The 25,780-nt window shown below is 41.1% G+C and overlaps 1 protein-coding gene across 3 annotated transcripts in view; it reads right to left on the bottom strand.

Moving 5' to 3' along the window:
* Window positions 1-25,780, bottom strand: part of KCNAB1 (potassium voltage-gated channel subfamily A regulatory beta subunit 1) — a 427,972-nt gene that overhangs the window by 128,701 nt on the left and 273,491 nt on the right. The gene's annotated exons all lie outside the window — the stretch shown is intronic.

Genomic DNA, 25,780 nt, shown 5'->3' with positions numbered 1-25,780 from the left:
GGCAGGGAGCTAAGGACATAACCTTGAATAATTCACATCTCAAAGCTGGATTATTCATTCACTCAGTACATGTTTATTGAGCACCTACTGTTAAGGCAGACACTCTTCTAGGTTCCAGGGCTGTGACAGTGAACAAAACAAATCAAATTCTTGACGTCATAAGGCTTACATTTTAGTGGGGTGGCCACAGTAAATAAGTCAACACAGTAATAAGTTCAGTGAATGAGAGGTGCTCTGAAAACATAGACGCTGGCTCATGGCAAAGGCAAGGTGGTCAGTGGCAGCCCCTCTGAAGAGCTGACGCCTGAGCAGGGACATGAAGGATGAGAAGGAGCCAAGTCAACCCCAAAAAGATCTTGGGGAAGAGAGTTTCAGACAGAGAGATAAGCAAGGCCCTGAGGTGGGACGAGCTCGAGGAGCAGAAGGAAGAGACTGTGATGGAGGTCAGTGTGTGAGGCAGGAGCAGTTCAAGATGAGGTTAGAGAGAGAGATGGGAGCCAGGACTTACAAGGCTGCTGGCAAGCAGCTTAACTCTCTACCTGGGCAGTGAAGGTAGAAATGGTCCCCAAATTGCTATGGACTGTATACGACTAACTATTTTATTTAAATAGAGCTGTAAAATAGAGAGGGGATGAATCTTTGCTGGAGAAGTTTTAGAAGAGAACTGAGACTTTGTAGATCAGGGTAAGGAAGCTTCATCTGGGGCCAGGTCACACCTCCCTAGACTGGTGACGGTTGTGGTGTTTGGGACCTCGGGTTGTCTTGTTGCACAGCTCTGGGGGCCCATTGTATTCTATGTGCATAACCTCCATTTCCCAGCTGTACAGTTCAGTGTTCCTGTCTTGGGCTCCCTGCTTCCCCTTTCTGTACCCCTTTCCTTTACGGTATTCTCTTTTGCCCCTTCTGGTCTCAAGTATTTCCAGTTCTCAGGCTCTGTCTCTTTTCCTTTTATCAAATTCTGCTCTCAGGAAAGTCAGAACAACTCATTCTCACTAAGGTGTAAATGATCAACATGAACAAAGTGCTGGAAGAGGAAATCAGCACCCTATGATTCTCAGGAATCAGGAAGAAGTGCTCTTTGCATGTGCATCTGTTTGGAATGCTTTTCTCACATATTCTCACTCAAGACCCAGCTCCAAATTTCCCTTCCCAAGGAGGCTCCTTAAGGAAGAGCTATTAACTTCCTCCACTGAGTTTGCATCTCAGTTCTGCCCTTCCTGTGTTACTTTGTTCATTGTCTGATTGATCTGTCGCCCTACAAGCTTGTGGACTTCTTGAGGACAGACACCATATCTCATTCTCCTGTTCCTCGGGCCCTGACATGATGCCATGCTCATGTTGACCATCTGACCAAGGAGCTGGGAACGGTCATAAGAGCTGTGTTTACTTTGATCATAGTAGGCTATGATTTTCACGGGGCTGAGTTTAATTAATGCTTATTAGAAAAACTTCCTTTCTTGACAGACCTGCATTCATTACAACTTTGATTTCTTCAATACTGTAAATATTGCAGCCTGAATTACTACCCATTTAAGATGCATTGGTTGACAAATTTCCTCTTTTAAAATGCAAATATTCCTAATGGGGTTAAGTCCATTCATTCATACAAAACACATTTATTGTGTCTCTGCTCTGTGCAACACACTGCCTCATCACTCACACCAAAATACTAAGGAGTTTACAAGGAATGCTCTTTTGCCCCCATGTAATGAATCAAGAATCCCAAGTCAAGGCCTTATAATTCTACTTTTTCTAATCTACCTAGCGGAAGAATTTGGAGATCTGCAATTAGTTTTATGTACAAAAATATGGATTGTAATCATTATTTATAATGGTAAAAGGAAGAAAACCATTCAATAATACGAGAAGAATCAAATTAAAGTTTCATCAGTATGATGGATTCTTATGTAACTACTTAAAATTACATTAAAAAGAATGTTTTATTAACACAAGAAATGCTTGCATTACCATGTTAAATGATAAAAGCAGGATATAAAACTTGTTGCAGTATGATCTTTTAAAACGCACAGAAGAAATCCTGTGAGGAAATTCACTAAAAATGTAAATAGTGGTAGTTCTTCTAAGTGGTAAGATATTGGTTGACTTTTAGTTTCCATATATTTATATTTTATAAACGTTTTGTACTAAGCATGTATTGCTTTTATGATGGAAAAAAGGAAATTTATTGTATTGGAAAACCAGAACCACTTTTCCTAGTTGCTAAGATCAATCACAGAAAGAGGATAGGACCGGAGGGGATGGGGACAGCTTTATAGGCAAGATGAGCCTGCCCCTGTGTGAGGACAGCACGGAGGGCCCAGCTGGCAGTCTAGGATGCTGCCCCCTGCAGGTGGAATTGGGAAGAGCGAATACCAGGAGATGGGAGGGCACAGAAGACACGTTCTGGGGTAGCTCCATCTTGACTAGGCCAAGCCTAGGATGAAACTGTGACTCCTCCAGGTTTGGCCAAGTAGAACAAAGGCTCTGGTCCCAGACTAGCTGCCCAGCTGAGCAAGAACCACCTTTCTGGGTTTGTTTCAACACAGCTATAGTGAGCTTTTAATCTCAGCAGGGATCACTTTCTTTTGGCATTTCTGTAGCTTAAGACTCTGTTGTTAGTGTAGTTTATCACCATATAGCAATGTTAACTAACCATCACAAGGAGCTGAACTTCTAGGCCTGACTGAAGGTTACAGCAGATCTCCGAGGGCTGCAGAAACTCAACCCTGACCCCACAGGAACAAAACACCCACATACAGCTCGGGACCCCCAGTGAGCTCTCTTAAGTTTTGCTTCTGAATCTTAAGCTCATCTTGCTTATGGCTGATACCTTCTTTTCTCATTCTCCTCAAACAGAAACATTCAGCAGCAAAGCCCTCAAACTGTTTTGCAGAAAGTCATTTTTGACTACTCTTCCCATAACAGCCCTACCCTCCTCAAAAAAAAAAAAAAAAAGATTTCAAGTGGAAGTGGAGACAAGGAGGTGTAATGTTGAGAAGCTGGAATCAGCAGCAAAGATGTCTGATTTTAAGGCTGGGCTCCACCCATCACTCAAACCAGGTTGCTGGGCTAGTCACTTAACCTCCCCAAGCCTCAGTGTCTCCATATGTGAAATATGCATAAACACAGTGCCTGCCTAATCTGCTCACAGGTAGTAGGGAGGATCAAATGAGATAAAGTATGTTAAGGCCTACAGAGTTTTAGAGTTCTTTACAAATCTTAGTTATTGCCATGATAATAACTAATGGGATTAATAGTTTCAGGAGCTGCTGCATAAGGTGAAACAGTGGGGAAAAGGCAATCCATCATTTCTGTGCTCTCAGGGGGAACAGTAGCCTTAGGTTCCATGGACTGGTGGACAGACTTTGTAGTGAATCAAATCATTCACACTGTTAAGAACTCTGCTGAAATGTTCTGTGTAGTCAGTTATGCAGCAAAAAGAAAAAAAAAAGGGTTAAAAGAATGAAATTAGAACACTACCTAATACCATACACAAAAATAAACTCAAAATGGATTAAAGACCTAAATGTAAGACCAGACACTATAAAACTCTTAGAGGAAAACGTAGGAAAAACACCCTTTGACATAAATCACAGCAAGATCTTTTATGACCCACCTTCTAGAGTAATGAAAATAAAAACAAAAATAAGCAAATGGGACCTAATTAAATTTGAAAGCTTTTGCACAGCAAAGGAAATCATAAACAAGATGAAAAGATAACACACAGAATGGGAGAAAATATTTGCAAATGAAGCAATGGACAAAGGATTAATCTCCAAAATATACAAACAGCTCATGCAGCTCAATATCAAGAAAACAGACAATCCAATCAAAAAATTGTGGAAGACCTAAATAGACATTTCACCAAAGAATACATACAAATGGTCAAGAGGCACATGAAAAGATCCTCAAAATCACTAATTATTAGAGAATATGATACAATGATACAATGAGGTATCACCTAACACGGGTCAGAATGGCCATCATCAAAAAATCTACAAACAATAAATGCTGGAGAGGGTGCGGAGAAAAGGGAACCCTCTTGCAGTGTTGGTGGGAATGTAAATTGATACAGTCACTGTGGAGAACAGTATGGAGGTTCCTTAAAAAACTAAAAATAGAACTAACATATGACCCCGCAATCCCTCTACCGGGCATATACCCTGAGAAAACCATAATTCAAAAAGACACATGCACCCCAATGTTCACTGCAGCACTGTTTACAATAGCCAGGACATGGAAGCAACCTAAGTGTCCATCAACAGATGAATGGATAAAGAAGATGTGGCACATATATACAATGGAATATTACTCAGCCATAAAAAGGAATGAAATTGGGTCATTTGTAGAGACATAGATGGATCTAGAGACTGTTATACAGAGTGAAGTAAGTCAGAAAGAGAAAAATAAACATCATATATTAACACATATATGTGGAACCTAGAAAAATGGTACAGATGAACCGGTTTGCAGGGCAGAAATAGAGACACAGATGTAGAGAACAAACGGCAGAAACAGAGACACAGATGTAGAGAACAAACGTATGGACACCAAGGGGGGAAAGTGGCAGTGGGGGTGGTGGTGGTGGGATGAATTGGGAGATTGGGATTGACATGCATACACTAATATGTATAAAGCAATTATTATAAAGCAATTATACTCCAATTAAAAAAAAAGAAATATTCTGAATAGAAGTGAAGACAAATATTTTGTGACAAAAGAAAGTTCATATTCCCTCCTTTTTCATTGAGACCTGCACTCAAATTCAGGACAAGGAAAGAAATTAGGAAGTGATTTCGCTTAAATTATCAAGGTAGTAAATAACGTGTGTGTGTGTGTGTGTGCGCGCGCGCGCACGCGCGCGACGGGTGGAGAGGAGTAGGAGAAGCAGAATTGAGGCGAAAAATAGGAAGAAAAATAAAATATCACGTTCAGACTAAACTGAAGTTCCTTTGTGCAATTGCAAATTATTTTATAAATAGTTCCGTCTCCTATTTCATTTGTTTATTCAACAAGTATGTGTTAAACGTCCACTGTATGCAAGGGATGACAAGGCAGTAGAAAAGACAAACACACTTTGCCCTCATGGTCTTTAAAGTCTAGTTGGGGAGATAAACATTACACAAATAATTATATCATTACATTGTGTTAGTGTTAACAAAGGAGAAGTACAGGGTACAATGAGCACATCCCCCATGTTGTCAAAGGCCTAGTGTATCACAGCCTAAGACATCCTTATTATAAAACCCCTCAAGAAGAAGTTACTGTGAAATCTAGAACCAAAACCAAAAAGGAATGAATTTTTTTGAGCATTTAAAGCAGAGAATAAGGGCTCTCAAGGTCAGTCCCTGGATCTGATTATGGCTATTTCACTTATTCTGTTTAAGGCTTTACTTCCACATCTATAAAATAGATATTTCTTAGTTTTTATCTCTTAGGATTACTGAAGGGACTTAAAAATTATTCATGTACAAAGCCTAGCTCAGTACCCACCATACAATAAGTACTCAGTAAGTGTTACCTGTTATAATTATTACCTTATAAGCTATTGTCTAATGGACTTTAAATTGTGAAACTTGCGAGCAATTTTTGATAGGCTCCTAGAAAGCTTAGAATCAAATATGTGGCCCAGAGGATAACAATTTTACATCGTTAGAGTATGCATATTTAATCTCATCCTTGGCTCCATTTTTGGTCACCACCTTGTTTTTCTTGACTAGAATAATACATGGTATGGATGAATGGGTGGATGGAAGGATGGAGTGACGGATGGATACATGAATGAACTCTCTCAACTAAGTCAAGAAATAGATCTTTCAGGTAGATAAATAGTGCTTGGGAGTTGGACATTCTCCGTACAATTTCACAGAACAAGGAGAACTCTGACTCATACTAACTCATTCCTTGACTTTTATATCTCCTCAGACATGAATGGATATATTGCTTCCCTGAGTTAACACTGAATGGATCTAAATGCTGCAAAAAACAACCACCACCACCACAAGAATCAACCGAGTAACTAATCCACAAGGTAGACTCAGACAATGTTTTACAGGTCAAAATTCACCTATGCACCTATGCTCTATCGTTTGTGTCTTTCTTTCCGTGGCTATAATACAAAAGAAGCTGTCAAGATGACTCCATTACTGGGTTCAGTCAATGGCTATTTATGTCTCTAGACTCTTGGCTATACACACACACAGGTAATCTTTCCTTTCAGAACTCCAGTATATACAAAGAATTTACTGGGAGATTTCTTGCTGCATCACTGTGCACTGTTATTTAGGAAGAATAATAGAAACAAAAAGCAAAGAATCTTAAATCTGGAAGTGGAATAGTCCCACTTAACTAGAGACCATACATCTTGGTTAACCCAGGCCAGCCTCTGATTACTTGGTGCACAGTTATTCTTGGGACCACCCCTTCTCTCACCTTCCAAAGTATGCTACTTCGGATAATAAAGTATGTGATCACCTTAATCTAATCTAGTTACTAACTATGTGACCTTCAGCATCAGACTGGAAGGAAAATAGAGCCTCCTTCAGCCAGAGAGGGGAAGAGAGGAAAAGAAATATCAGAAGTGAGTGACTAGGCTCACACCTTCCCACCTTCCTCCCACCTGCCCACTATGGTTAAGACTCTCCAGAGTGAGAAGGGATTAGAAATAACCAGAGAGGTCTGTGAGAACCTCAGACCAAGTACATGCTCCTTGGGCTCCCGGGTGCCCAGGAGAATTCTGAGACCTTAGGAAGCTTCACACTAATCTCATGTGGCTAGGAGAGCAGGACAGCAAGCCTCCTAAGCTTTTTCCTACTCACTGACACCATTTGGGGAAGAGGGAAGAGAGTCCTAATCGAGAGTTTGACCCTTAAAATCAGAAGAGAGACAATTAGCTTTGAATGGGATATTTTAAATGCCCTCTCATCTGCCTCAGCAAGAAGGGGGACTTTAGTGAAAAATAAGATCAGTCATAAGAATCAAAGAAATGTCTTTTTTCCTTCACACGTTAAGTCTCAATAGTAGGGGCAAATATCATCCAGCCTACACTTATATCCTCAGAGCTCAGCTCAGGGCCAGGGAAAGGGGAGACCCTCAACAAATGTTCATTGAATGGAGACTCTAACTTCAAATCACACCAAAAAAGACAAAACAACCCTGGACTATTCAAGTGTAATCCTGCAGAAATATTACAATGCTTCCTGAACTAATATTCATAAATATAGTTACCATAACAGGGAAGGAAAAAAACAACTAAGGAATTTAGAGAATCATCTTTGTCAGCTACTGAGCCTTAGACAGCACTATATCTCCCCGTGGTATCACACTACAAGCTAGTCTCAGATACTACAAGGATTTAACCTTCCTTTATGGCACTTTACACAGGATCCGCCAGAGGCAAGCTAATAGATTATAGTCTCTATTGATCTTACTCGGATAAGGAAATCCCAGTGTCCCAATCTTCTCTAGCTGGACAAGATACATTTTGAATAATTACATATTATTGCCCTGTCTGTTCTGCAAAGGGGGAAAAATATGCTCTAGATTTATCATTAAAATAGCAGGTGTTGGAGGAATGTGGATTAAATTATTGAGAATCTATTTATTTAACTCTGGGCAGTTTGATGACAATTACATTTTAAGTAAATATTTTCAGTGAAAATCCTGGTAAGCCAAAAGTGTGTGTTTACAAAGAGAGCTTGTGTGAAGTTTGAGAACAGAACTATTTCTTTTCTCTCAGTGAACAACAACAACAAAATGTATCCCTTAGATTAACTGGTAAATATATTATTTCTACATTTAGAGATATTAGATTCTGCTAGTACTTAATATTGGTCTCAAAGGATTACAGAACGCTATGATTGTTGCATTTCTTAACGTGCTCCCACCCATAACACTTTTTCTTTTCTTTTTTTAAGACAAACTGAAATTTGCTTTTCCAAACAGTTTTCTAACTGGTGTAAAAAATAAAGTTGAAAATCTTTGTGGAGACTCTGCCCTTTTCTCTTAATAGTGCCTTGCCAAGCAGTCATTCTTTTACAATTGTAGAGAGGAAAATGTTCTGGAACGAGCTTTAAATTTAATTTGGCTCATTTTGGAAAGAGTACTTTGGAAAACTGGCTATACGCCTTTGTTGCTGTTCTATAAAACATGACGATTCCATTGGGGGGGCCGGGTCCTTGGTGTGGTGAATCGATAGCTGAAAGGAAAGTGGGTTCTAATCATTAGACAAAAGAGAATGGAAATCTGGACTCAGACATTCCTGGAGTCTTTTCTACGGATTAAATGAATGAACCTGGACATTGATGGGTCAAAGCAGCCTCATTTCGTTGCTAAGATGCAGCAATTAGCCACCACCATTAACTTGGAATTCACTGCCTCCCTATAAAATTAGGGGAAAAAAAGACAATCAAGACCCAATTCAGTGGCTCATTAAGTACATCTTATATGTCGAGGGCCGGTCCAATCATAGAACATCGGATGTAGAGTTGCTGATGAAATCCAACTTGCAGCTGGTTTGCCCAGGATTTATGCAGTTTGCACATACATGTATGCATAAAGCAGAACTAAGATCTAAAAGGTGGCCAATATCTGTGAGAGGAAGACAAATTAGCACTGAAGGACATTTTCTGAATAATGTTGCTGTTTATATTCTATTTCAGTTTGAGGTTTTACAGAAAGCCCTATAATTTAAGATGTTTATAGAGAAGTGGTGGCTGCGTCTGAGGTCCTCCATGTCCAGACCTGGGGATTGGGCCAATTACAAACAAGGATTATATAAACCCCTCAGGAAGGAGATTTCCTCATTGGGAAAACTTAAGGATCACTAAATTCCTTTTGTGTACTCACTCATGGAGGATTTAGTGAGTAGCCCTTGGTATCACTGTATTAGTTTCTGGGGGTATAGAGGCAAAAAGGATGATATGTAGACAAGAATCAGTGTATGCCAATGGGGAGTGCACAGCAGAGCTAACTGGGAGGTGGGATAGGAGCAGAGAAGTGGGTGAGGACCCCTGCTTGGTGGTGTTTGGATGAAGCTTCAGGAAGGAAGGCTCTGAGTAAGATTTGAGGAGAGAGGAGGTATTTACAGGTGAAGAGAGGGCTGGGGGGAAGGCGTCCCAAGCAGAGGAGCTAGTTTGAATAGAGATGTACCTAAACCAGATGGTATGGTTGAATGGATTAACAGTGGGTCAAAGTGAGGATCTTGAAACAGGGCTAGAAAGGTCAATCGGGACTAGAGTGAGAAGGGCTTGAATGCCATGTTTAATTAATTTGAAATGTCACCTGTGGGTGATGTAGAGCTATCAGAGTACTTAAGCAAGGATAAACTATCATCCAATTTACATTGCAGAAAGATCCTGACAGCAGTGTGGAGGATGGCTTGGAGGAGGCAGTGATTGGCGGGAGGGAGATCAATTAGGAGGTGATCTCAGTAGTCACAGAAGAGAGTCTCAGAGTCTAAACAAGAGCAGCTGCCTTTGATTGACAAGAGGTCTGTAAGGGATCTGGGGTACAGCAGCTGTTATCCTCACAGACTGCAGAGTTTTACAGGCTCTAAAAACATTGCTTGTGTGTTTGGTGAATGAAGGGAGACCAACCCAGGAATCATCCTCAGGAAATATAAACATTTTTTTTTGCAATAACCTCAGACCTTTGCAACCTTTCCTCCTCGTTTCTATGTCACTGATGGATAACTTCTTTTCCTCCCTAGGAGGCATGGAAAGCAAATGAAAGGCTCACATTTGGGAATCCTGCGAAGAACTCATGGATTCGTCTTGACTCGCAGGTGCTTAGAACTGTGGCTACCACAGAGGGGCACCCCTTCTGATACAGGTGAGTGAGGAGCACAGTGTTGCCTCTGTGGGTTGTAGAAAATAACAGACGATGCTGGGACCTGAGCTGGAGAAATGGAGGCCCAAAGCCAGAGGGAAGAGTGATGGTTGAAAAGGTGAGGCAGCAATGTGAGATTGCTTCTGAAGTGGATGACTGCAGACTGTTTCACGATTGAATGATTTTTATTTTTCTGCTTTTAGTGATGGAAAATTTTCCCAGCGATGAGACTTGCCCACCTCTTAAATTTTACTTTACAGTCTGCTTTTTCAAGGCTGATTCTACTCATGAAGAATGGCTTCTGGAACCACTGCAAGGGTTGCATTCAGAACCCCGTTCAGCGTGAGTTTCCATTTCTGGTCAATTTGGGCATCTCTTTTGGGCAGTCATGGTCTCAGAGGCTGTGTTGGCAGGCCTCGAATAGGACACAAACATCTTCCTCTGGATGAGTTTGCCACGTCCTGTCAATAGCAGCTGCTTGCTGTGTAATTTCATTTCTCTAGTTCCCACTTTCTCTTCACAGGAAGACCGAAAACTCCCTGAAGAGAACAACCCTGTCTTGAAGTTCTCAGCCTATAATAGGACCTCAGCACATGTTTGGTGAGAGTTATTGTGTGGGCTTCCTGAAAAACCCACAAGATGGCCCAGGTTCTACCGTCACACATACCCCAGCCATCCCCACCACCCCTTTACCACACCACCATCTGCACCCTGGAATGAAAAGCCGGATTGTTTCTGTAAAGAATGTTTTCCACAATTTTCGTGGGTGGCCGTTCTGCACAGCACACTTAACGTGACTGAGTAACCGGGCAGACTGCAGGATCCTTGCGAACCACAGCCTCTAGGGGCATCTCGTATCTATTAGCAAGAAGGGAAAATGCAGGCTGCCGGTGCACCTTTTGCATCCAGGAAAACAATCATGAAAAGCACGAGTGTGAGTTAAGTAAGAAATTAGTCACCCAGATGTCCCCCCAAATACCTGCAGAGTCAGTGTGTGTGGGGGAGGCACTGAAGAGAGAGAGCATGGTGGGCAGAAGACTGGTGGGCAGGATAAAAGCTACCTGGAGTTGACGTCTGGGTCCTGGGTGGCCAGTGTTACTGCTCAGCCCTAAAACAAACTGGTCCCCTCCTCAGTGCTGGGGGCAGCAGTCTCCAAAAGGGATGTACTTGCCCTACAAGACAGCTCACTGCAGTGTGGGAAGAAAGATGACAAGTACTCATATTTGCATCTTTAATTCCCTTCTTTTTAAAATGTCTACTTTAAAATATACTTTATAATATTGGCATAGTAATACATGCACATATTCTAAAAATAAATATTCGTTTATTGGAAGTGCCTGGCTTTTCCAATTAAGGCACACAATGAAAGCACCGTGGAGGTACCTGCCATGGCACAAACAATCCATCCATCAAAGGTCCTGTTTTCGAAGAGGTGACATTCTAGTTAGGGAGCTGAAAATACACATATACATAACATACATTCAATAGCTGCTGTTTTCCCAGATACAAACACACACACACACACACACACACACACACACACACATGAGCACGGTAATGGTTCTCAAAGATCAGGACAGATGTAACAAAAAGAATGAGTAGAATGGAGATGAAGAACAAAGATCATCCGTTTTACCAGTAATAGGATGGGTCCCTGGGGGTTGATGTTGTTATTCTTGTGTGTATGGGATTCTTAATACACCAAAGGAAAGGAGTTTTTAAATGCCCTATGAAAGGAAATAGGAAGGAAACACAGACTTCTTCATATCGGCTGTCGGAAGCCAAGCCATTACAGTTCTCCAGGAGGCAGTGTGCGTCATTGTAAAGCAGAACAGAAAGGCATGGAAAATTTTGATAATTCCATTTCTTCACAAAGGCAGATTGACCTCCCATGTGAACTGTTCTAGAGATCTTTCTTCAAGTTAGCGTAAACTAAACATATAGGCAATTCAGAAGTTTGCAAAGAGATTCAAATCTGCACAGTAGGTACCCAGTACTCACAGTAATATCCTCTTTACAGAGAACTTGTACAAGCTCTTGACATACATTACCTCATCTATGCCTTATAAATAACAACTGAGACTTGATAGCTCTCCCATTTTTCAGGGAAGAACCCTGAGTCACAGAGAATTTTAGTGACTGATACAAGGTCTCTTAGCTAGCAAGCGTTATGAGAATTCCACTCAATCCTGCCTGACTCTGCCATGTCACATGGCTCTTGAATGTTTTGTAAAAGGATGCCTAGCTTCTGATGACCTGGTGTGGTTTCTGGTAGCCAGGGTGTGTTATTTCTCTTGCCTCAAGGCACAGTGGTGATTCCTACTCCTCAGCCCAATATTTTTACACATGTACATCAATATATTCTAGTAAATACCACCAAATCAGCAGCCAGCAGTCTTCCCAAATGTTTTCTAATTCTTCCATATGTGTTTGTTTGTGTCATTACGTCGCCTGTCCTAATTACGATGAAAGGAATCTGAACTGAAGTAACTGGTTCTGTGAATGCCAGAGCCACTCGAATAGAATTCCTTGTGAACCTCAGGCTTCCCAGCCCCAATGCTGCTCGTGTAAACTTCCTGAGTGATTACACATCTGCTGTCTACTCCTATTTTTAGAATAATTAATTTTCACTGAAAATGTTGAAAAAATTAGTATTCCTGTCAAATATATACCCAGACAGATAAGGCTTACCCAGAAAACTTAGGCAGTAGAAATCATATGTTTAATTAAACTGTGTACTTGCCAGAAAGCTTTAGACTCCTCTACAATGTTCTTTTGGTCCTATAATTGGTGGAAGGGCTTAAAGTCACAGGAGGCAGAGACAAACAAGCGGAAATATTGAACATTCTATCTGGTTGATTGGTTCTGACGTGCTGTGACTGAGCTCTTTGGTAAATGAGGTCAATCTAAGCAAAACATGGTGAGAAATCTTTGCCCCGTTCTGGTAGAAAAGTTGCATTTTAAGTATAGGAGAATGAAAGTGGTTGCCCTGTTCAATAATTATATTGAATTTTAATTTTATAGTTTTTGTGGCTTTTAAAAAAATTAAACAAAAGAGAGTTTCTCACTTCTTTTTAGAATTTGCATAATATACATGTTGAAATAGGTCCATTGGAGTTAGCTCTACCTACCTGCAAACAGCAAGATTAGCGCTGGCTATGCCTGAAAAACCATCAAGGGCCAATACATGCATTAGAATGATTACAGCTGACTTCAGAGAAGAAAACAAACAAGACTTTTCCAAATGGGGATGTTCTTTAGCCATTCAAAGTCATCTAAAACAAGGTTTACACAGCCAAATTGTTCCACCAGAATCTTCTGAGTTCACTGTACGGTTTAAACTTCTCTTTGCTAGTCCCCAGTGCATTGTCCCTAACCTTCAGAGTAATACTCATCCAGTTCAGTTTGACTGTCCTTTAAAAGTACCAAACCTGGGCAGGGCTGAGCGGATGTTTCCCACATTGGTCACCAGGTGTAAAGGAGGAAGGAAGGAGGCTGCTTTGCCTGAGTATTTAAGGCTCTTTACAGTCCTGAGTCTGCCCCTTACTGCCTGCTCACGTAGGGGTTCGTGCACCCCATTGGCAGTGTACATATTCAAACATGGAAAGAGAGAGCTTCCTCAAATAAAACATTCTGCTTTGGGAATGTTTACCTCAAATCCACAATCTATTGTTTTCGTAGGAGGAAAAAAATAAATAAATAAATAAAAATGTCAACACCAGCTTCCTTTCGAAAACAGTTGGGACCAAAGATGGCCTTCACCAATCAGAACTCCTGGTGTTGAGGCTACAAGTTACAATGTGGCTGAAAGCTTATTGATTAAGTACACAAAGGCATTTGTCTTGATACATGAAAATTGGACCATGTATTGTGAGCATTTATATCTGGAAAGAAAGATGACCGCATTCTTAGGATTAAAAACTGCAAGTCCATTACTTCAATATTTTGAACAAAGAAGCCTAAGAAAACTAATTTAGAGAAGTTCTACTTTATACCTGAAAGTTATATGAAATAGAATGGCAAAAGAGGAACAAGAGCTTGCATTTAAAACAGCTCCCAAATCGCTGTCTTTGGTTATTTAAGAATACATCCATTTTTGCTGCGAGCAGCTTTCAATAACACTGGATGATTGACACAGAATTATTATGTTCCTTTATATCCTGAGACATTTCCTAGTTTCACTGAATGGAAAAGAGGAGGGAACTCCTATCGCAGTCTTTCTTGGACTTGAGGAGAACAGAATAAAGCTGGAAAACAAAAATATACAAAAACTGGAAATTAACTGGTAGTTACAAAAATTAGTGTAGTGACTGTGCTTGGCGTGCTGTGTTTCGGGGTGACATGGAGGCCAAACAGCTTCACGGTATCTACCTGAGGCAAACATGTCAAATTCCTCTAAGAGATTTGGCCTCAAATATACTTTTTTTTCTTTCCAGCCCCACGGGGCTTGTCCTTGCCGTGTCAGTAGAGGTAAGAGGCTGACACACGGTTGGGAGGGCACCCCCTCTCTTGCACAAGTCAGCTGAGGAGGAGGTTTCTCTTCCCCTCACCTCTGCCCCAAATTAGCACTGTGCGACACCCCTGAGGGCCAAAACACCTCTAAAGCTCTTTGTTCTAATCTTAGCCCAAATTCCCCCCCACCTACTTCTTGCCCCTGCCTTTGAAAATAGGCTTCACTCCTGTGGGATCCTTTTTAGAATATGGCAGAATCAACATCTGTCTTATTCTAGCTCCCTCACTACTGCTGAGCCCCACTCTAGAAGACTGTAGGAGAGGTGGTGAGGCTAATAAAGATGGAATGTTTATTTCCAGGTTTTTCTTCCTGAGCATAAGCCAGATCCTGCCTCTGTGAAAGAGCTACTGTGTATCCATATAGATCTGTCTCATGTGAACCCACCAGACTCATTATTCTGATTTAAAGTGGGCAGGGTAGGTCCTGCTCTTGCCTCATGAATGTCTAATTGACACTCCAGAGGTTAACTGACTTTGCAGAGAAGAAATGACAGGATAGACGCTGACCTCTAACCCAATTCATCCGATTCCTGGGCTGGTGTTCTCTCCTTAAGCTACCGTGCCACTCTCATCCAGTGAAGAAAAGGTTTTAAAGATAAGAAAAAGCCTTTCTCTTCAGCATCTTCTTCCTGGCACTGCTGTGGTAACCATTTTCAGCTTGGCAATTTAACACAGGTTCCAATTTGTGCAGATGAATAGATTAATCATATATTTCTCAACTAGATCGAGCTATTTTCTTTGGAATATCCTGTCTTCAACCCTCTCCAGAATGAGGGTATGGAGGGAGAATAAGACCTCACCACTTATTCTGTCACTCGCTGGCTGTTATTTTTGAATTCAAGAGCATTTATTGAGAAGGGAGTACCACGTGAGGTGGGGAAGCTTGATCCTTGCCTTGAAAAAGGTTGCCCTTTGGGTTGACAGACATGAATGGTGACTTGGAAGAATAAATACAGAAAAGCAAAGAGGGAAGGAGTAAAATGCTTAGTTGTGCAGTGCGGTTGCTGCAGCCGTGAGGAAGGTAGTGGAGACTGGATTAGTAAGAGGAGGGGTCCACAGAAGAGGTGGGGCTTGGCAGTAAGGTGGGATTTGAGCAGCCATGGGCTGGGGGCTGGGGGAGACATCTCCAGAGAGAGAAAGAGGCAGTGAAGGTGCAGAAGTGGAGAGGAACAGGTGGGGTTGCTCTGAGGAAGGGGATGTGCCTAGGGGACAAACACACCAGAGAGGCAACCTATTGTACTTTGAAGTAACTGTAGGGCCCCTGAGAGAACCACCACTGACCATCACCAAGCTAGCAAAGGTTGAACTGGTGGAAAGATACTGTAAAGTTGCCTACAGAATGCTATACACAGCATAAGCTTACACTTTCACCGTCATTCTAGCTTAAGATAAAGAAACAGCATGGTTTTAAATCAGTTAATTGGAAAGTAGGCAATAAAAATCCTAGATATCATCAAGACCTGAGAAATCCAATATGACAGCCACCTGCCAAGCCACTTGAAATGTGGCTACTCCAAAATGATAAATACATATCAAATTGCAAAGTATATATAGCATGTCCTTAATAATGTATCATTTACATGTTGAAATAATACTTTTGATATAGTTAAATAAAATATTTAATACAAATGTATAAATAAATAAATAAAATAAGTTCAGCCTTGTTCATCCAGATAAGTGCCATCTCCTTCAGAGCCGTGTCCTTGGGAATCTAAACACTAATTCCTATAACCCTGCCTCATGCAAGCTGGTCCTAGAGCTCTTTGGGGGGGATCCTCTAACTCCTTTCCATGTTTTTCCAACTCTAACATAACTCTCTGAATATTCCCAATAGTGTTTTCTTTTCTTTAATAGCCAGCTGAAATAAGTCTGTTTTTCCTATCCCTTACCATCCTCTTCCCCTACATCATATACTGTAATAATTAATGAGTGCTTGTTATATATTAAGTATTGTTTCATGCCCTTTACAGGTAACATCTCATTTAATTAAACTGTCTGATGAGGTAGAAATGACCGTTACCCTTATTTTACAGAAGTGGGAAGTGAGGCTTAGAAGGTTAAGTAACATGACCAGGGAAGTGCTATCAGAGCCAATATCCTCACACAGAGTGTCACTTTCTTCATGGTGTGCCTGGTGGCCTCTCAACTTGTCCCTGTTTCCTCTTTGCACTCTTTGTCCTCTCGCTGGAGTGACAATTCCTCCTCTTCTCTACTGTTGAACTTCTGCTCTTCCTTTAGAGCCCAGACTAGAATATAACCTATTAACTAGCTCCTCAGGCAGTATCAGTATGCTGTCTGTCCTCTCTGTGCATATAACCTTGGTTCCTGTCTGTAATAGTACCTACATTTTGCTGTAATGTTTCTGTCTTGATGCCTGTCTCTGCAGTAGACTGTGACCCCTGTTATTCTGCTCTGTATTCTTAGTACCTACAGGGCATCTGGTACCAGTAAGAATTCTGGAATACTTTTTGAACGGATTTGCATAAGGGGGTGTGGATCAAGCCTGGCCCTGAAGATGATGCTAATGAGGAGATCCACAGGGTTTTGGAGCAAAGGCAGCATATTAGGAATAGGTATGTGGACCACCAGGACCACCACAAGTTATTATTTTGAAAGACTTCACTTGCGTGTCCAGATTCTAGTCTGCTTTTTTGTTTGAGGAAGGAAAAACCAAACAACTATCTGGTAATAATGGACTATGTAGTTCAGAAAAGCTATCCAACTGAAGAAAATAAAAAAGCTGGACAGAATAAAAGTACGTATGTTTGAAGATATTAGAAAAGTAAGAGGACAGTGGAGCACCATCGAACCAAGATCTGGGAGAAGCTGGAAACCCGAGCAATAAGCTTGGATTTAGGGGCTGCCTTGCCCCCAAGTTCTTCCGCTGATTATCAAAGGAAAAGGCTGATGAGCTGAACAGCACTTTGTACATCCTTCCTGGGCCTGGATGATGGTAGGGGGCTTGGTAAACTCCCTACACTTTACTTTGGGACCCTGAATAGCTAAACCCCAGAAGTTAGACTGAATTGGAAGTAGACTGGTCATTGAAGGGACTGCAGTCCAACTTTGCATCCTCTCAAGCCCTAAAATTGGATTAATAAGATCTGCTGCTTTCCTAACACCGGAGAAGCACAGGAAAACTCAAGGCCTAGATGGCTTCATTAGTGAACTCTATCAAATATTGTAGGGAGAAATAACACACATCCTACACAAACTTCCAGAAATTAGAAAAAGAAGGAATATTCCTACTTTATCTATGAGGCCAGCATAACCTTGATATCCATACTGGACAAAGGACATTATGAGAAAGGAGAATTACTGGTTAATCCCACTCATAAACACAGATGCCAAGATCCTAAGCAAAACATTAGCAAATTAAGCCCAGCAAAATATGGAAAAGATAATGTATCATGACCCAGTTGAATTCATATCAGGAATGTAAGGATGGTTTAACATTTGATAATATAAGAGAAAAATCCTATAATCATTCTAATAGGTACAGCAAAAATATTTGTTTATCATCCATACATAATTTAAAAAAATACCTTAGCAAATTAGGAATAGAAGAGAACTTTCCTAACTTGATAATGAGCATCCTATAGCAAATATCATGCTTATTGCGAAATGTTGAAAGCTTTCCCTTCGAGATCAGAAATAAGCAAAAGATGCTCATTATTATGATTATATTCAATATTGTATTGACTGAACCAGTACAGTAAGGCTAGAAATAAAAGGCATAAGGATCAGAAATGAGCCAATGAATGATAACCACAAACCCCAAAATAGAAGAAATTCTTTCTAAAACGAGAGACTACTAAATCACTTAAGTTTGAAAGCTCCCTTTTATGGTGGAACTCGAATTCTAGACAGATTTTTAAAAATTGTTTTGGGGAGAAATCAAGTCCTTCATTAAATACTTGTTTATTGAGTACCTGTCAGATACCACTCTGAGCCCTGAGGATTCAGCAATGAATAAGGCCAAGGCATTTTTCATTCTGGTTGGAGAGACCAACAAAAAACAAGTAATCAGATAAATAAAACATACCATTTCAAATAATGATATAGTGACATGGCTGGGGTAAGAGTGTGGCTAGAGAGAGGTCACTTCAGACTGGTGGATGGAAAGTCCTCTCTGAGGAAGTGAATGGGAATTTTGCCTTGAATGAGAACTCATGTTGAATAGCAAGAACATGGCAGTCCTTTTCTAATTAACTTATTAGTTAAATTAATAAATAATTTAATAACACACAGAGCCTTTAATAACCAAACACCTGTTGACAAGGTATTTTTATTTCTGGAGATCACGAAGATTCTCCTCTTAATGGATCCATAAGTTATTGGGTATCTGAAAACTACAGAGTCTGAGATATTAGTTAATAATTATTATCTTTGTGGAGCTGTTAGATCTCATCTTTGATAATTCTGTTAGAATTATCTATACACGTAGTTTCTCCCCCGCCACAGGTGTTAGTTAGGATGTGCCTCGAATCCTTCTCCTCGGCCAGGAATTCCTCCTCCAGCATCTTGGAGAGATGTTTAACACAGGACTAAGCAATTTCAAAGGCGGCTACTCAGGAGAGATGAACAAAAGGATCACTTTCCTCACATTAGAGATGTTCTTTTAGCTCTCCTAAAGCAGCACAATTTGTTTCCAAAGAACCTTACCTGTCTTTTCTCAGTTCTGCTAAATTTTCTGAAATTACAAAGCAAAGAAATTCTAAAACAGAAAAAGAAAATTTCTACCAACAGGCCAGAGGAACAAATGCAGATAACTTTGATTGAGGGTCCTCATACCATGTTAGGGCCCTATCACATCAAGTTTAAGTTAATCTTTGATCTAGATGTGATTATCCTTATTTTATGGATGAGGAACCAGGTTCAGAGAGGCAAAGATTAAGCAACTTGCCCAAGGCCACAGTAGTAGAGAAATATAGGACTGAGATTTCAATCTGGGTATTCAAAAATTCCAGCCAAATTCCAGTAGCTATTTCTTGCCACTCTACTAGATTGCCTTCTTGAACTTCAGAGATTGCTGTCTCAGAATGGCTATTCCCATTTTCTGTATTTCTCAAGAAAAAGTGAAAGTACCCTCTTTTCAAAGCAGAGGATACCCTCCCTCCCCATGAATATCAGAGACAGAACCACACATCTAAATTGGAAGCCTGATCTAATGACATTCTCCAGCTTTAGACATTTACAGACTGCTCATGTTCTGGAAAAGCTTGCAACTGGGAAGTGTGGGGAAAGCATTTTTAATCACTGAAGAGAGAGTCAACAGAGAAAAATGGGGTTTCTTAGATGCTACGGGGCTACGGGAAAGAATTCAATTGCCGCTTTTTAAAAAGAGTCCAAACTAATCAAATATGCCTTTAAAATCTTTCAGTGTTTCGACATGTTGATCTGAAAGAGCAATGAGTATGCTGCCTTAAAAAATCTATAGAGTTGCTTTTTTTTTTTTTAAGTCAAGGAATGAGTATACTACTAAAAATTAGCTTCTTCGGTACATAACTGACAGCCCAGCACTTCTGCCTCTCCATTCATGTGCGCCTGCAAATTCTGCTACTGGTCCAGCCCCCAGTGCTGAGGTAGCCCCGGTCACATTGCCAGTGACAGCCTCCACCAGAGACTTCTGATCTCAGCTACAGCTGCTTTCATGGGTTTGAAGAAAGCCCCTTCATTTCTAGACAGAAGCAATATGCAAGTGTCTGGTTCCCCGCTATGTTATTACTGTTATTGTCTTTGCCTAAACTCCATTTGGAAAGGGGCCACGTAGTCTGTGCCAAATAGGATATGTCTGTGTAGAGCAGGGGTCAACCACATTTATCTGTAAATATTTTCAGCTTTGCTAGCCATATCGTCTCTGTTGCAACTATTCAATTCTGCGACTGTAGTATGAGAACATCCGGAGACAATATGTAGATTAATGGGTGTGGCCATGTTCCAATAAAACTTTATTTACAAAACAGACAGCAGGCTGGATTTGGACCATGGCTCTCCTTTGGCAAACCCTAGTAGAGAATAATTTCTCCAAGCCCACAAACAGTGGTGCTCAGTGTGTGGCCTTCCAATCGACAGCATCAGCATTACCTGGGAAATTGTTAGAAATGCGAATTATCAAACTTTGGCATGTATCAGAATCACCTGGTAGTCTTGCTATGTATAGAACGCTGGGCCCCAATCCCAGTATTTCTCATTTGGGAGGTCTGGCTTGGGGCCTAAGAATTTGTCTTTCTCACAAGTTCCCAGATGACATGGCTGCTGCAGGTGAGGGACTACATTTTGAGAACCACTGCAATAAACAGATGTCTTCCTGTACCTAGGATCTGGGGAGGGGGGCATGCGGTCATAAGAACATAGGGATGGCAGGGGCTATTGGGGCAGCAATAGCAGGGAGATTCAGACTTGCCTGTTCCTGTAACTGACTCTTTGTTGGGGTGAGGGTAGGATGGGCAAGGAAGCAAAAGGAGCCAAGGTCATGGGACGGTGAGGAGCTTCTGGAGCTAGCACTACCAGCAAGCTCTGCAGAGAGAAAAGCTGTGAGAGGGTTGGACTGTCCCCTTTTCTTGCTGGCCTGGCTGACTGTACTTGCTTGCATCCAGGTACAGGAGAGAACAGGGGAACTTTCTGAGCCAAGTGAAGAGTGCTCAGGGGGAATTCACAAAGACCTAGCTCACCCCGAGTGGGCTGCAGCACATTCAGGCCCCTGTTACTTTGTTATTGTATCAGATCATATACCTTCACATTTGATTTACTAGGCTTGTTGTTGTGGAAACGCAGGCTGCGATGAAACATCTGGGGCACCCAGGAAGGGAACCTGCCAGAACACCCCCATCAGATCAGTCCCACTCTCTCTCACCTGCCAAGTAGAGTTAAGATTCTTTAATCATCAAATGCCCCTGATGTGAGAGGACAGACTTGTCAAAGCCAGAGGCTGGTATACAAAGAGCTTGGATACCAAGTCCTCAACCCTGTGAATGTGTCAAGGGATTTGCAGGCCAGCTGTGAGCAGATACTGGAAATGGTGGGAGCTGCAAGAGGAACTGCCCACAGGATTCCAGATATTCCAGCATGTCCTGGGGCTCTGCTGGGAAGAATGTGGATGGGCATAATCATTCCCATGGCTGCTTGCTCAAATGTGTAACTCATCCTGCACTACAGAGATGCTATCTTGATTAGGGGCCCCACTAGGACTGACCAAGAGGGCAGACTGAAGAGAATCAGCTCAGAGTCACAAAGTATTGAGAACCCTGGCGTTGGACTGTTATTTAGGACATCTAAGGCATGGTGTCGGAACCAGGCTGGGAGAAGCAGGACGTCCTGGCCATACTGCTCTTTGTTCTGTGAAAGGGTTCTCACAGCCCCAGTACTGAACTTCTCTGCATCCACCCAATCTTCTAGGAACTCTGAACTCAATTCCACTCTTGGTTCCTGTTGAAGACCTTGCTCAAATCTTATTTTCAGAAGCAAAAAAATTTTAGATGGAATTGGCTCCAGATACAAGATCCATCCTCCTCTGCTTTTTGCTGACTTGAAGGGAGGGTCCTAGCACTGGTTACCATACCTGCCTTTCAATCAGCAGTTACCAGGTAACTGGTAAGCAGTTACCTCCCTTGGGCTTCATGACCGAATTTATTGGACATCCCCCAGCACAGAGAGCAGAGAGCAGCCCTTTGGCCCTAAATCACTTATGCCTTGTCTACAAGAACAAAACTCACTATAAATAGCACTCAAAGGTTTTTAAAATTAACAAATGGAAACTGAATTTAGAGCAAGTTTTTTAAAAATACTATAACAGATCTGAGGTGAATCTTCTTCACCATCTAATTTAGTCCTGACTTTATTTATTCTTCACTAAAAAAGAAAATCTCTAACATTTTTCCATTTACAGTGTTTTGGATTAAAAAAAGAGAAAAAGTCCATATCTTACATACATCTCCAAGACTTTGCCTGTTCATTCACTACCTTCTTCAGGGTTCAAAGTTACTTGGTGTCTAAAACGCTGATCATCCTAATGGCTTCCAGATTTCCCCTACCTCTTAAATGTATTTATATTGTTAATAATGAACATCTACATTTTCCTTCCTAAATTGGTAAATTCAGATTTGTTTAGTAATATTCCTTTTAAAATGTATGAAAAATTAGTACTGATCTTAAAAATCACTGTAATCTAACAATAGGAAAATGACTGAGGATCTTATACTACAGCCATGTGATGGAATATATGCAGCCATCAAAACTCCCTTAAGATACTGGATAATGTAAAAACATCACAGCCTGGATTAAAAGGCAGGAGTCTACATTTTCAGTTGAGAACATGGAGCCATCTCGGATGCCCTGCATCACTCGCCGCTTGGCCTCCATTACATCCCCAGCCTATCTGGTTTCTAACCTTTAGGCTTGTCTCTCATCCTAGCTCTGTGCTTATCTCCTAGGATTCGATCACAACATTCATCTTCCCTGGCTTGGCCTTGGGCAATCCCTAGATTTTTACCCTGGCTTTTCCTGCCCTGGCCTGCTTCAGTATTCCCCCATCTCCACCAGCTTTGTACCCCTGGGACCTCAGCTCTGTACTAATCACCCACACGCCCAGCACTCTGACTGGCACATAAGAACCTTTCAATTTTAGGAAGAATTTGTAGTTTCATGGAGATTGTAGAGTAGCATGCTGACTCCCTTTAAGACAAAAAAAATTCAAGCTCAGATCCTCCAAAGTCAGCAAAAGGTGGAGACTTGACATGGAAGGGAAGCAAAGCTTTGTGCCCTGACTCTTGTTCTCCAAGGTTCATCCTTTCTTTGGGACCTCTCTCATTTGCTCTAAGTATAGTGGTGGCCATTATCCTTTAAGAGAGTCTTAAAGGAACTTGGCTCAATTTGGTAAAGGAGTTAATAGACTTCCTCACAGAGGTGAGACTTTAACCAATGCTCTGTGTCTAATGTATACATTGGGTCCAATTTGACATTGATATCAGCAATGATAGTTGAATCATTTGAATTACCCACTGCTTGGAAGCTTGGAGGTAGTAGGAAGGGCCATATCACCTCTTTAGGTTTCTTCTTAGAGGCCTGAAGAGGTGATAAAATCTTTAATAATTTTACAACCAGAAAAACTACTTAAAAAAATTCAAATCCCAATCTGCAGAATAAAACAAATACACAAAATAGAAAGTGCTCACTTGAATTTACAGATATACTTAATTAGCTAGTCATTATATGGAAATCATTATTTATGAGAATAAACTTATGAAAGGTTCTAACATTCTGAAAAATTTCAAGTATTTACTTTGTTATTAAAATTATTATATAAATTAAACTTCATTTGCTGGTCTTATCTGAAGTAATATTCTGTAAAAATTTCCTTTACCATAATCTATTTTTGCCTTCATTTCCCTCACATTAGGTAGCTGTGTCATATCTGACTTTTTATCTAACTTTGAATCAATTTTTAAAACATGCTCTTTTGAAAAATGCATTAAAATGATCAATTTTTTATTTTAGACAATATCTATGTCTTCAGTTTAAAAGTTTTTCTTTTTCCTCCATTCAGCCAGATCCTTCTTTTGTCTAAAGAAGAATGCAAACTTGTTCTTTCTCTGATACGCTCCTTTTTCTAGAGTCAGACTTAAAGATCTTGCAAGTACTGGAATCCATGTGGTCCGAGTGAGTGACATGGCCTATTGGAACCAGATGAGATTCCCAGGGCCACATCTTTCTTACTCTTCTTTCCCATCACTGAGCCACATGTTCCTCAAACATTGGTGTCTCCCTCAAAGCCCATGACTTAGAAATCCACGAAGGAGGCTGACTGGCACCTTGGTGTCAAAAGGAAAAGTCTTGTAGAAATGAAAGACATGAAGGCGAGATCTACTGCCACAAATCTTACTGAGGTTAAATTCACGAGGAGGCTGGTGAGGAGAAAAAGCCCAGTCCAAACAACTTTCGGCTTTCTTCTTTTCTTATCCTCCCCACAGGGTCAGCTACTGGAAAAGTGCTGAAGTAGGGCAAATAATGTTTGTTGCATTTCACAATGTTTGTTCCTATACCTTCTGGCCTTCTGGTTTCCCCTGCCCCTCAGGGGCCATACTCTACTGCCAGCAGAATAAAACCTATGTGATCAACCCACTCATATGCACACGTTATCCCAGTAGATGGGACAGTTCAAAACGGTAGAAGTTTTCCAAGGAGGACTGAACTTAATCTAAGAGAAGGAAGGGTAGAATTTTTGGTATCGTTCGTTGTTCCTGTGCCAGAGTGAATATATGAAATAAAAAGTCTATCCTAACATTTCACAAACTGCATTGCCTGGCACCAGTACCTCTGCCCCCAGAATGTCCTCCTTATCTTTCTTCTCCTTATCTTTCCACTCCTTATCTTTCCACTCCTTATCTTTCCACTCATTGTGGTTGACATCTCACGTTCTCATTTCTTCCCAATTTTGTCTCCCTGGAAGCAGATATTTCCTTCGGCACTTTATTTCCCTTTGTGCATTGTTCCAGGGGCAAACTGTTTCTGCAACAACCTCTGGTCTGGATCCAGTACCTCTAAGAATTAAGGGGGGAGAAGGGTGATAAAGCTGGAGGCATCTGGCCTTTCCTTGCATCCCTCTTTTTTCTATTGGGCTGCAGAGTAGAAGGACATTCAGGCAAATAGTTTGCTTCCGAGGTATCTTCTTAAAGTTCAATATAATCTCCTTAGTCACTTCATAATGCCTTGTATAAGCCAGAGGTGAAGCAAATGCTGTAACAGCTTTAACCTAAATTCAGGGTTTCAGTCATTTCCCAACATCTCCCCTTCAGTTCTTATACCATTTTCAGCAAAAGGTCAGTGCGTTGATTTAATTGAGGAACAAAAAGCATCTAACTGTGTAACTCTTTAAGCAGACTCTTTAAGTAGGATGCCGACCAGTCTCCAGCATTTCGTATTTTCTGAAGCAAATCTACTCTGGGGTTCATCTCTCTTGAAAACAAACCATCCAAGTACTAAACACCCTTCAAAAGACATCTTGTCTAGTTGTCAGAACAGGAAAATTCATAGCAGCCCTGATGGTGACAGACTGTGGCATCCCTGCCAGCGTCTGGAAACCTGGATGCCGTCAAGTGGCAGAGCTGTGAGGTTCAAAACCAGCTCAGGGGCGAAAAACTCCGTTGGAAACCACCCATCTCTGCCATTGCCTATCAAGCTGGCACAAGACTCAAGCTGAGAATATTTTTTTCTTTTTGGCTGGCATATTGAAATCTGTAAACCTCTTTCTGTGGAACAGAAGCTGTTGAGGGTTTATTTTTTCCTGACTTGAGCTACAGCACATGGAAAGATCCTGAAATCTAACTTTGCCAATGATCAGAGATTGGAGTGGGTTGGGGGTGGGGTGGTGGGAGTTTATCTTCATAGTGACATTATTAGAAAGAAACAACGAGGCCCGTACCGTGACCAGCTGTCCCAGTCT

This window comes from Orcinus orca, chromosome 5 (genome assembly GCF_937001465.1).
Source record: "Orcinus orca chromosome 5, mOrcOrc1.1, whole genome shotgun sequence".
In the NCBI taxonomy this organism is placed as follows: Eukaryota; Metazoa; Chordata; class Mammalia; order Artiodactyla; family Delphinidae; genus Orcinus; species Orcinus orca.
Note: the sequence above shows the minus strand (reverse complement) of the source record. Positions and strands in the feature narration are given on the sequence as shown.